Raw genomic sequence first — 11,920 nt, forward strand, 5'->3', positions numbered from 1 at the left:
TTGCTGCTTCGAGCTGGTTTGTGCTTTTCAAGCAGCAAATCTTCAACCTCCACAAACTGAGAGGCTGAGGAAGCCAAAGGTGCCAGCACAGACAAGGATGGAGCTCTCCTGGGGAGCCCACAGCACAGTTCTCCATCAGCGAGCATGGTTCCCAGCCCCAGTGCTGCAGCAGGAGAGGAATTGTCTGTGCAGGGCCGCACCGGTGCCCAGGGCAGTGGGCACAGTGATGGAAGAGCAGGAGAGACATGGGAAGGGAGGTTGTGCAGGAAGCGGGAGTGGGGCTGGCGTTGGAGTAAGGGCTCTTCCCACTGGAGCGGGAGCCACGTCTGCCACCCAGGCAGAGGCCCCGCACTGACAACAGCTTTGCCATCCCTGCGCAGGCAGCCTGCACTGCACCGAAACAGGCAGCTAGAAAGTAAACAGTGTCTGAAACCTATTCTCATTAGGCTAATTTACGAATAAATTACCATATTCAATGGCCTTATTTTTACTGCTCGTTAACAGGCCCATGATAGGATGATAATTATGGGATTTTAAGTGGCTAATGGCAGCTGGGGCGTCAAAAGCAGTTTTTACGAATCTGTTTATGGCAGGGAAGGTGACAGGAGGGTGGGACACTGAGATGTTGGAATCGCATGTCGGGGGAAAAAAAGCTTTAATTGTTGAGTATTTATTAGAGAGGAGGGAAGACTGTAATTTAAAAATGAAACTCTGAAAAACAAAAAGGAAATTAATTAGTCTCAGAGCGCTCCAGTGGCTAGTGCTTGAGGAGGACCTCAATGGGCTGCATGTGGCCTTCGAGGGTCCCAGGTCCCACTGCTTGCTGCTGCCATCCCTGCGCCATTGGGCACTGTTCTTCCCCCACGCCATGGCACTGGTGCAGCCCAGTGATACTGTGAGGACATGAGGGGCTTCAGTGCACTGGGTCTGAGGGGTGCGAGGTTGCGGTGGGAGGGAAAGCAGAACGGGCGCATCCCGGCTGCACCGTGCCACGGCCCCTCACTGGAGAGGGCTGCGTGTCTCCCTGCAGCCACCTCCTGCCATTCCCGCTTCACCATTGCCGGTATTTCTTCTATATGTTTAGCCTGGCTGCTCATCATCTCCCATCTCCACCGATTCATCTTGATCCTTCAGTTTAGTATGCAGTGCTCGGAAAACAAACACGTACCAGACTGACAGTGGGAATAAATATCGTGGAGATGTTGATTAGCATTTGATCCCAGCTGGGCCTCTGGAAGCTGCAGCACTGGAATGCCTTGGCAGTTTTTTAATGCTGAATAATTTGATTAGATCAGTGGCTGAGCCTGCTGCTGGTGGTGAGATAAACCCTCCCAACGCCGCGGCTCCCCCTGCGCCGCGCTCGCCCGGCTCCCTTCCTGGCTTGCTTGCTTTCTGTTATGGGGCCTTAAATACGTCGTTTAATCAACTGTACAATTTCAATTTAGCACAGTTGTTGACGCGCATGGATGATAAGGTTCTGAAGACCCCATAGATTGCTGCCTGCTTTAACAGTGCCATTTTCCACGGCCTCCTGGCTCTTGCTGCCAAACTGCAGCCCAGCCCGGCCCCAGCCCAGCCTGGGAGCGGCAGAGGATCCATGTGCGCCGCCGAAGCTGTCAGTCAGGCACGCAGAGGTCTCCAGGCTCTGCACTGTGTAGTTATGGCCGGGGACACGTCCCCTCACACGGTGACACGATGGCAACAGTCAGTGGTTCCCTTTCAAAACCACAGTAATAACAGATTCTTTTTGTCCTTTCGGGACACAGAAAGTGCAAGGATGAGGGAGGGAAAACTGCAATTACCCAAGACCTCGGTGACCGAGCCCAGTTAAACACAGGTCTCTGAAATCTTCTTCTCCCTCCCTTAAGAAAGAAGCATGGGGCACACTCCTGCACCCCTTTTACTTCTAATCTAATTTAAATAACACTGTAGGCATTTCTTTCCAATAGAAGAATAATCAGTTCAGCCAGTGGCCAGTGAGAGTGCAGTGAACAGCCCTCACTCTCCCACCACAGGTTCTTTTCTGAAATACTCTGCTGATGGCTATTTTAAAGCATATTTCAAATATCTTCTCATCAGCAGGACATCATTTTAAACCACCCAAGCTTCACCTGCCCCATTGCCACTCTGCAGTTCCATTTCTCCCCTTTTCCCGCTATATCAAAAAAGGAAAACCCTGAATGACAAACCCAGCATTTTCCATCTGAAAAGAATTATTTCATCTGAAAAAGCAAAACTGTGTTTGCAGCCACTGACCCAACCAAAGAGAAATAAACAGGCAGAGACTTCTTGTGTTTACTTACACGTATTAGCATTCAGCAGAGGGTGTGAGGGTGATACTATCTGACAAGCACCATTCCAAACTTTCTCCCCTTGGTTCAGTTGCTTGTGATTCTCACGCACAACAAACAACCCTGCTCCCGCGGCTCAGCTCGCCGCCTCCCCAGCACATCTGGAGCATGTTCCACATCTGCAGGACAGCTCTGCCCGCGGGAGGCACTGGGGAGGCTTCTGCCGTCCACAGAGGGGAAGGATGCAGCCTACAAATGCAGTCACCTTTGTGAAGATCAGTGGCTTCCCTCTGCTCAGGAGGGAGGGTTTCACACAATATCACCTAACAGAACAAGGGGGGTTTGGCTTCATTCTTTTTGAAAACCAAACAAAAGTCAGGAAAATACGAAGCATGGCCCCTGTGCTGCAGCTCTAATAACCCACCCCTCCTGAAGTGGGAAATGCTGATTCAATTTAAGTGGCCAAAGCCAGAGGGTGGCCCAGCAGGGACTGGTCCTGCTCTAGTTCCCACAGGCTGGTCAGGTCCAACACACCTCTAACTGACAAGAAGCCACCCCATAGATGCAGTATAAAGTCTCATCTAAACCAGGGGCAGTTTGGTCTAAACTGTTGTCCCTGATATTTATTCAACCAGGTCTTATGGCCAGTTTGCCATTACCATGGAGAGAATCAGTGTGACAGTCCCCAGATCTCCACCACCTCCACCCAGCAGTCTGTGCAACAACAACAGCACCCTGCGAAAGCATCCCTGGGGCGGCTCATGGCTCATGCTTGCAGGGGATGTTGTCTAACCAAGGGTATTTTTAACGGAAATAGTCCCTAAGGTGGGACAGATGGACAGCAGGGTGCTGGAAGGAGCTGCGCTTACCCCCTAGAGCCTGGCACCAGGCACCTTTGGTTACGTGCTGGCTTTAAGTGCAACAGGTACAAAAGAGACCCTGCTGAAACAAATGGGAGTGTAGCCACCAGCTTCAAGGAGGCCAAGATAAGTACATCAAATGAGAAGGTTTGATTTATGTTGAACATTAGATACATCTCCAACTGGTAAAAGAACATGTTAAGAGCATAAAAATAGCTATAGTGGCTCATCTCTGGGAGAGAGCAATGGCAAACACCCACTGAAGAGCATAAGAACAGAGAAGCGAACAATGATACTTCATCAAATACTCTATTAACCTCCAGTAATTTATGGCTCAAGATCCTTCAGAGCCAGAAATAATGTCTGTGTACGGGTGTATGACGGATTTTTCTGCCATTAATTTGTCCAGTAGCTTTTTCAACCCATGTAAATTTTACCTTTCACAGCATAGGTGAAAGAACTCTCCTGTTGAACCACGCACGTGAGACCAGCCCCCTTCCACTGCTCAGCTCCTGCACTGTCGGTCCCTCTTCACCCCCGTTGCTCTCATGTGGTGAGACACGACCAGCAGCTAACCCAGGTTTTGCAGGTCTCTCTTCCATTCCTCCATTCCAGGCTGAACAGCCATGCCCCAGGGAATCCTGCCTTTATCCTTGCTCATCCCTGGGGCCCCGCTCTGGACCTGTCTATCGCCATCTTTTGTCATGGGTTAAGGACAGAATAATGCAGGATTGAAGGCAGAGCTGCCATACAGTTATTTACAGCAGCATGGGGCTCTTTGGTCCCTAGCTTTCCCTAATAATTCCCAATATTTGGTTTGCTTGAGGCCACTGCTGGATGTCGAGCTAGCGTTTCCCAAGACTTTCTTATTGCAGCTCTTTTTTTAACTCCTGGGTGCTGGTCATCAGTATAGAGCCCTCTGCGCACACAGAGATGACATTTCCAGTTCTATGTCCCCATCTACCTTGAATTTCACCTGCCTCTGCACAGCCTCTCATTCCAGAGAGATACCCCTGTGACTTCTGTAGCTGGCCCTGCCTTTAGAAAGACGATCAAGGTGATCAACAAACTCAGCCATCTCATCCCTTTTCTGGATCATTTACTGTTCCCTCTTCTAGTGCTGGCTCCAGCACAGACCCCATGGATCTCCCCTCTGAAAACATTTGAATTCCTTGACATGGTCCTTTAGCCCTGCCACAGGGAGTTGTTGGTGGCCAGTTCCTTCTTAAGGACTTTGCTAAAGGCCTTGGCCAACACCTCCCCATCACACACTCACCAGCTGCTCCTAAAGGAACCCAAAGCCCTTGTCTCACAAAGCACACGCTCCAGCTGGTGGATAGTCCTGCACGTTGTGGTTGTTTCTATCAGGCTGTCTGATGTGACAGCAGTCACCAGCTCATCCCTGTTACCCTTCAGAAAAACTTGTTGCATTATTCACCTTCTAGACATTTGGATTCAAGAGGATTTAAAATGAGAGACTATATAATATCAATATTAGATTACTGCCATCACATTAGGGCTGTTGGGCAAATACTACCTGTTCATAGTTCTTCATAACTGTTCAGATGATTTAGTTGCCTTAAAGCTCAACGCTACACATCAACATTTCACTTTGAGACAGGTACAACCACAAACCCATCACTGCTCTGCGCGCATTTGGTTAGCTGGAATGTCGGGATGTGTGGAAGCTGGTGGGCAGAGTATGTTACAGGCGTCACTACCTGCAAAACACCATGGACACGGATACAGGAGGCAAGACCTCAGTGTGGAAACGCTGACACTTCCAGCACAGGAACGCCTCCAAGGGCAGAGCTGCTCCAGCAACCGGATGCTCCGCGTTTGCCTCCCGTACACCTTCTGCAAAAGGTGCTTTGCATGAAATTAAGAGCAGGATTTGTTTCTTCAAACTTTCGCAATTGTAACAGCTGCTTGTTTTGGTGAATTTGACAGGGACTCTCTTTTGTCTCTTTTTTTTCCCCCTTTTTTTTTTCCCCAGAAATTCCACGGAAAGTGTTTTAAGAAGTGCTAACTGACAGGCCTACACAGGCTGCCTCCACTCAGGGAGCACTCTGCACAGTTGTTAACTTGTTAGACAGGAGCTAGATTACAATCATAAATAAATGATTTGCTGTCTCCTTACATTCAGACATGTAGCTTTTAAAGTGTAGCTGTCATCCCTGAATCAGATTTAGTCAAATGCTGTGTAACTGCAAAATTATCCTATCCTTACCTTTTTTTATTCTCCATATAATGGACAGTTAAATTGGATTTTCAAATTTGAAGTGCATATGTTTTTCAAATCCCCACAGGGTTGCCATTTTTTCATTTCTAAAGCAACTCACTAATGTTTATCATTACCACACAGAAATATTACAATTCTTAAGGGGCACCTTATAAAATCAGTACAGCAGAAATATGCTTTATCGTCTCAAAATGAAACCAATTTCTCAGCTGATTTGCAATTTATTTACATGTTAGCATTTGATTTTCTGCTGATTTATAGCCCCACATGCCTGTGTCTTAGCTGCTTTCTAAATAAACACAATCAGGTCAGGAAAGCTAATACCAAATTATGGAGCTTTGTTCTAGCTTTACTCTATTAATGAGTTAAATCTTTTACCAACAGTGCCTTGTCTCCCTTAGCTCCAAGAGCAGGGGGAAGTCATGCATGGTATTTATAAGGCTCCAGTCCTGGTATGCTATAAATAATCAGGAGGTGTGGAGAATCCAAGGGGAAAACAGAGATCTTGGGAAAAGCACCACCAAAAAACGTGGGATCAAAATTATTCTTATTTTTTCCCTAAGCTGTAAATGCTGTGATTCAGGCACACTCAGGAGCACTGTGCTGGGGACACGTTATCTCACACAGCCATGTAAGACCTTCCCAGCGCAGCTTTACAGGGAACGCGCCATGCACTGAACCCACTGTCAGCGCATTCTGGCAGTGGATGGCCAGCACTGAGAGCTGGGTTAGAGTGAGGGTTTTAATGGCAGGTAAATTATTCATTGGCATATAAAATAATACGCTCAGCCTTAACTAACGTGGTAGTAAAAATAACCCCTGGCAAAGATCTCATATTTTCAAGGTTCAGTTCATTAATAAACAATATGAAAGCGATTCGGCACAACGCAGCCGGGAAGTCCAAGTGACTTGATGGGCAACTCGACAGGAGGGGAGCTGGGAATTCAGATCTGCATCAGTCCTGGGGAAGAGCACCTCTTTCACGATGTAAGGTGCATGTGCAAATTCTATGGATAATTAATGCAACAGTTACTTCAGCAGCATCAAAAGACCCACTGTTTAATTCAACATCCTATGAGCGCAGTGTGACAGCAGAGAGGAGCATTATTGCTGGCAATGAGTGACAGAGGGCATCAAGCATTCTTCTGAAATGCTCTTGCATCTCCCTTGCATGGCACATCAGGTGTGTCTGAGCTGCATTAATTAATGAAGGTGTTGCTAGCCTGTGATGTGCATGCTCGTGCCCCACTTACTGGGACACCAGCCTGCCCTGGCATCACACATGGGTCATGGGAGCAACCAGTGCTGGTGCATGGCTGTGGAACCTGGAACTGGGACATTCCGCAGGGGCCGGGGAGGGATCCATAGAGCTCACGCTAGCCGTGTCTCAGGCACTGCAGCACCAGTGTGAAAAAGCCAGAGCTCAGTTTGTTCGGAGAGGTCACGGTATCTTTAGCACGGTTATGAACTGGCTGCCCTTTGAAGAGTCGGTGCCTGATGCTCACCCCAGTGGAGCCCCCCCATGCTCCATCCAGGCACACACACCATGTCCAGGCAGCAGCAAGGGCTGTGCTGGATCTGCTGCCAACCTCCAAACCCTGTGCTTATTCAAAACCAAGGTGTCAAGAAGGGACCTATCCAGGGGTGAGCTGGTGATGAAGGAGCCAGGTTTGTGTCCTGACCCAGCATCCCTTCCCCAGGCTGCTCTGCCAAGATGCTCCCCCCAGGCTTCGCAGCCAGGCCTGCAGGTTACCGACTGTGTAACAGTGGCTTTTTGTTTCTTCCTGTTGACACTGATCATAATTGTTAGCCCATCGATTGACACACAGACTCCTTGACAGAATAACAAGGAATGCTCCGTGCCAAATTATTCACTCTCTGCCGGCTAAATCGCGCTTCCTCCTGCAATCAAACCGCAGCCACCTCCAGTGCAGGCAAAACAAAGGTCCGTAATTCTGAGTAGGGATGTAAAGAGCTGGGCAAGAAGCAGCAGAACGTCAAGTTCCTGGAGCTCCCACTGCCTGTCAGTAACAGGGATGTGACAGCAATAATGATACCTCGACAGAGCGGCCCTGCCGTCTGTGCAGCCAGAGCAGCAGGGACACCCGGGAGGAAGAATGAACCACGCCGAGTGGAAAGGGCTGAGCAACCAAAAGCAACCGAGAGCAGGGTGGAAACCTCTTGTACCCTCAGAATTTGGATCTTGCAGCCCAGGGCCTGTCTTGCAACCATAAATTAAAAATAACAAGTCTGATTTTGTATTTTGGGCTCGTTTAAAGCCAGAGTGGCTCCTTAGAGGCCAGGCAAACAGACCAGCACAGCGCTGTTTGCCTCCATAGGCAACACTGATTTGCAGTGGGCTGCGGCCCCATTCAGCTTCATGCCTGTGGAGCTTGGAAGGAATCACCGGGAGCTGAACATACACTAGAGAAGCAGCAGGGAAAGTACACTCCTCCTCCCCCAGGAAAGGTTCCGTGGCTGGAAATCACAGCTCTTCCCAGTTATTTCTTATATGAATATTCATCCGTGCTGGGATCTCATTCAGAAGGGATGACTGAAGAACCTGTGGGTGCTTATGCAAAAATACAGGCACTTGACACCAAAGATGCTAGTTTAGCTGATGTGAAATCTCTCCAATTTCCTTCTCCCAGTACGTACACAGGCTTTGTGGGACGAAATACATCATCCAGCACACCATTCATCAAAGACCTAGAATGATGCACAGCTCATGGGATAGAGAAAGAAAACAGCCACCAGGCAATGGCTTAAGGACATCCAACACATTCAAGGAGCAGAAAAATTTCCATGAATTTGTGCTGGAATAAGGCATAAACAAGGGACTCTCTATACCATATTGTGTCAGAGTCATCTGTGTGAATCTGTGGCACGATCCCAAAGGGAACTCTGGCATGTCAGGCTGGGCACGGATTAGTCAGGAGCTAGAAAGGGCTTGTAAAAACCTGACATGAAAATGCTTTGCTTTGTGTGCATTTTTACAGCATGAGGCTACATACGGAGAGCTGTTATCCCAGGATAAGGCAGGGGCAGGGAAAAACAAGGAAATAGATTTTGGGAAAGAGAAGGGACTTCAAAGGAGACGTTCTCGCAGTGTTGCTGAAGAACCTCTCCTGGCACTGGGGGAGCTGGACCCGTGCCATTTGCAGACACTCCTGATAATGCCCCTTCCAGCCTTCCCTTCTCCCCTTTCCCTTTGTTTTGACTGAACACCGTTTCCAGAGCCGGTTCCCCCATCCCTCCTGCGGGACCCCGCTCCGGAGCCATCCCTGCCCATTCCTTGCAGAACCCCACAGGGTCGGAGGATCCTCCAAAACCTCCTTTTGAGAAACGGGGGCAGAGAAGGAGGGAAGTGGGTCCTCAATGACGCAAGTGTGACAGAGCCCTGACATAAGCCGGGCTCGTTAATAGCCTTCCTAAACCCGCGGTCGCTGCGGCTGATCTCCTCCGAGGCAGTTTGCTGTGTGAGGGGGTTCAAATCTGCCGGCAGGTCTTGACATTTGGGATCCGTGGTGGGCCACATGCTCGCAGACCTGCAGCCTCCCCATCCTGATTGACTGCGCAGCTTCGCTGCGATGTGGCAGATTGTTTGGAGGGATCCATGTCAGGGTATTTTAGGAAAGTCACTGCTAGCGTTGCTGTGAATAATCTCTCTGTGCATTGCACAAATCCCTTCCCGTTGGAATTAACATGGCAGCGCTGGAGCTTTCTGAGGGCTGCTGCCGGCGAAGATGAAGTGCCTGCTGCAGCGGCAGATGGACCCACTCAGGTCTGCAGGGAAGAGCCTGTCTGTGCAGCAACACCTTTGCTGTTGTCCTAATGGGAGCCCAGCCACACGCCTGCAAGCGCCACAGCATTGGGAGCCTCAGTGATCATCTGCCACTGGGATGATTCATAGGCATTGCTCACGAGCATCCTCCACTGCTGTGGTCCAGGCTGTGACACCCAGTGGGACCCACACCCCACTGCGGCACTGGTCCAGGCACTGTTCTCCCCAGCATTGCTCATCCTGCTTCCAGCAGAGTACCAGCACCCAGCTCCATGCTCTGCTGCATTGTGAGAAGCTTTGAAGGCTCTTTAATAGACCCCACCAGAACGACTTTGTTCTCCTCAGCCCACAAACTGCTTAATTGGTTAATAATTTACTCAGGATAAACCTGATGGGAGCTCCCTGGTTTGCAGTCTCAGCTGCCTCCCTGGCACCTCCAGCCTCTCTGGAGGGATGGGGATGAGCAGGGGGAACGGCACCGGGCACCGGCACCCTTTCCAGCAGGATTCCCCCACTCCATTGTGGAGCTGCAGACTTGCTCAGCAGAGCCCCTTCCAGTGAACCTGGTTTCTCCAAACTACACTCACTTCAGTCGTGTTTTGCAGAAAGGGGGTGGGGGGGAAACCCTAAATATTTTCCTTGGGATAAGCCCCATGTTACAGCCATGTCCCTTTCATGCTGTTGCACACGGGCTGGTATTTAAGGCAGGGAATCATTGTAGAACCCAGCGCCTGGGGGATTGAAAAAAATAAAACATAGAGTCTCCATGGAAATGGAGGCCATATCTTTTGAAAACTGTATCAGAGCTCTCTATCCTCTCCCCTTTATCATTGTATTTTAACCTACCAGCTGCATATTTAAGAGCAGAGCTTGCAAGATGATCTTACCCTTTTTTATTATTTTCCCTTATGTGTTAAGGGAGGGAATACTGACAGGGACAAGTGACAGCTCGCTAATTATTCCCTTACTGCCACTGCTGTTCTTGTTTTGGACGTGTTGCTCATTTTCCTCTGCTCTTCGCACTGAATAATGCATGGGTCCCTATCAGTATTCATGCAGTACCTTCGGGAACTGCCAGCCTAACTAGCTGATAACTGATTCAGTTTGTAACTGGTGCCTTTGGGAGTTGCAAGGAAAAGTAGCCAAGAACAAATTTAACACTTCTTTCTCATTGCCTTAGAACATCAAGGAGAGGTACAGCAGGACCGCGCATGACATCCATTCGTTGCCTGCAGCTGTTGGAGGTACACAACCAGAGGACGTGCGTTTAACCCAGCGCAGTGCCGCCTGGGAGGTCAGCGGCGATCCAAATGGGAGCACCCGGGAGGGAGAGGGCCAGGAAGCGCTATTCAGAAGCAGTTGTTGTCAGCAGATGCCCTCTCTAGGTTTGCAGGGAGGTGTCAAGAAAAGCCACCCCAGAGCCATCTGTACTTTGGAGTCAGGAGCGGTGCAAGCCTGGTGCAGGCGCCACGCTGCACCCCCAGTTATCGGCTGCTATCGGTATGGTATGAGCACATTGGAACAGCAACCCCAGGGCTGGAACCAGCCAGGAGAGGGACTGAGCACAGCCTCTGCTGCACGCTGGAAGTGCAAACTGCCGATACAGGGCATGGGGCTGCCCCTGAGCAACACATGGGAAGCAGGACCTGGCCCCCTGCAGCAAGGTCTAAGCTGCTTCAAAGCGAGCTCCAAGAGCACCCCCTTGTCCTGGGGCAACATAAAGTGGATGAGGACACAAAAGCAATTTCCTCTTTTCTGCCATTAAACCTGATTATGAGCAGGAAGAAAAGGAGAGCGAACTTTGGCATTTGACATGTGCCACATTTGCTCAAGGTGAACAAACGGCCTATGACACGGAAAACATGGTTCCTGCCCCACTGCAAGGACTGGACTCGTGCTACTGGGAGCTGCTCTGTGGGAAAGGGGCTGTTCCCTCCACAGAAAGGATGAAAATAGCACTGAGCAGTTGGCTGAATATTCTTACCCGAGCTTTTCATCTGACATGTGTCAGATGGTGTGACCTTAACCACCCTTAATGGCATGACCTTAACCATCACATTCACAGTTTCATCCCTCTCCGTGTGTGTGTGTATATATATATATTTAAACTAGCACCAAGGAGGAAGATAAACACTGGGTTTTGGGTTGCATCAAAGTTGTCAGATGTGTCTTCTGAAGGAGCTGAAAGCAGACGGGGAGATGACCCTGTAAGTGTCCATCACGCCTCACGCGACAGACAGAGGTTCAAGCAGTAAAATCTGAAAGGTCTTTCTTGGAGCTCACCAGGAATTGTTTCACTGGTTCAAACAAAACAAACTTCATTGAGAAAGTTGAGACGTCCTCTTCCAGGTACAAACAATCCAGCTGAATGCGAGGCATTCAGTGTCACAAGGGACAAGGCTCTTGAAACTCAGCCAGGCTCAAGAGCAGCTCCATCAAGATCTAACAGAAGGGTCATGGCTGAGCCGTGCACGTTCCCCACCATCAGTCAAGTGCCGGCAGCCACAAGTGGTGCCTTCAATGGAAGCCCTTGGACATGGGGGTGAGCACCGGGGTGTCAAGGGACATGGGGACCCCAGTCGAGAGGCCCTTAACTCAAACCAAGCTGGTTTAATTTAATTGATTCTTCACTGCTCCCATTTCAGGCTTTCCTGCACTCTCCTGCAAGGATGCACCACTCTTGCTCCAGTACCACAAAGAAGACAGAAACCCTGTGTCACCTGCCCCATCAGCCCATCCAGAA

Source organism: Psittacula echo (genome assembly GCF_963264785.1).
Source record: "Psittacula echo genome assembly, chromosome: 13".
In the NCBI taxonomy this organism is placed as follows: Eukaryota; Metazoa; Chordata; class Aves; order Psittaciformes; family Psittacidae; genus Psittacula; species Psittacula echo.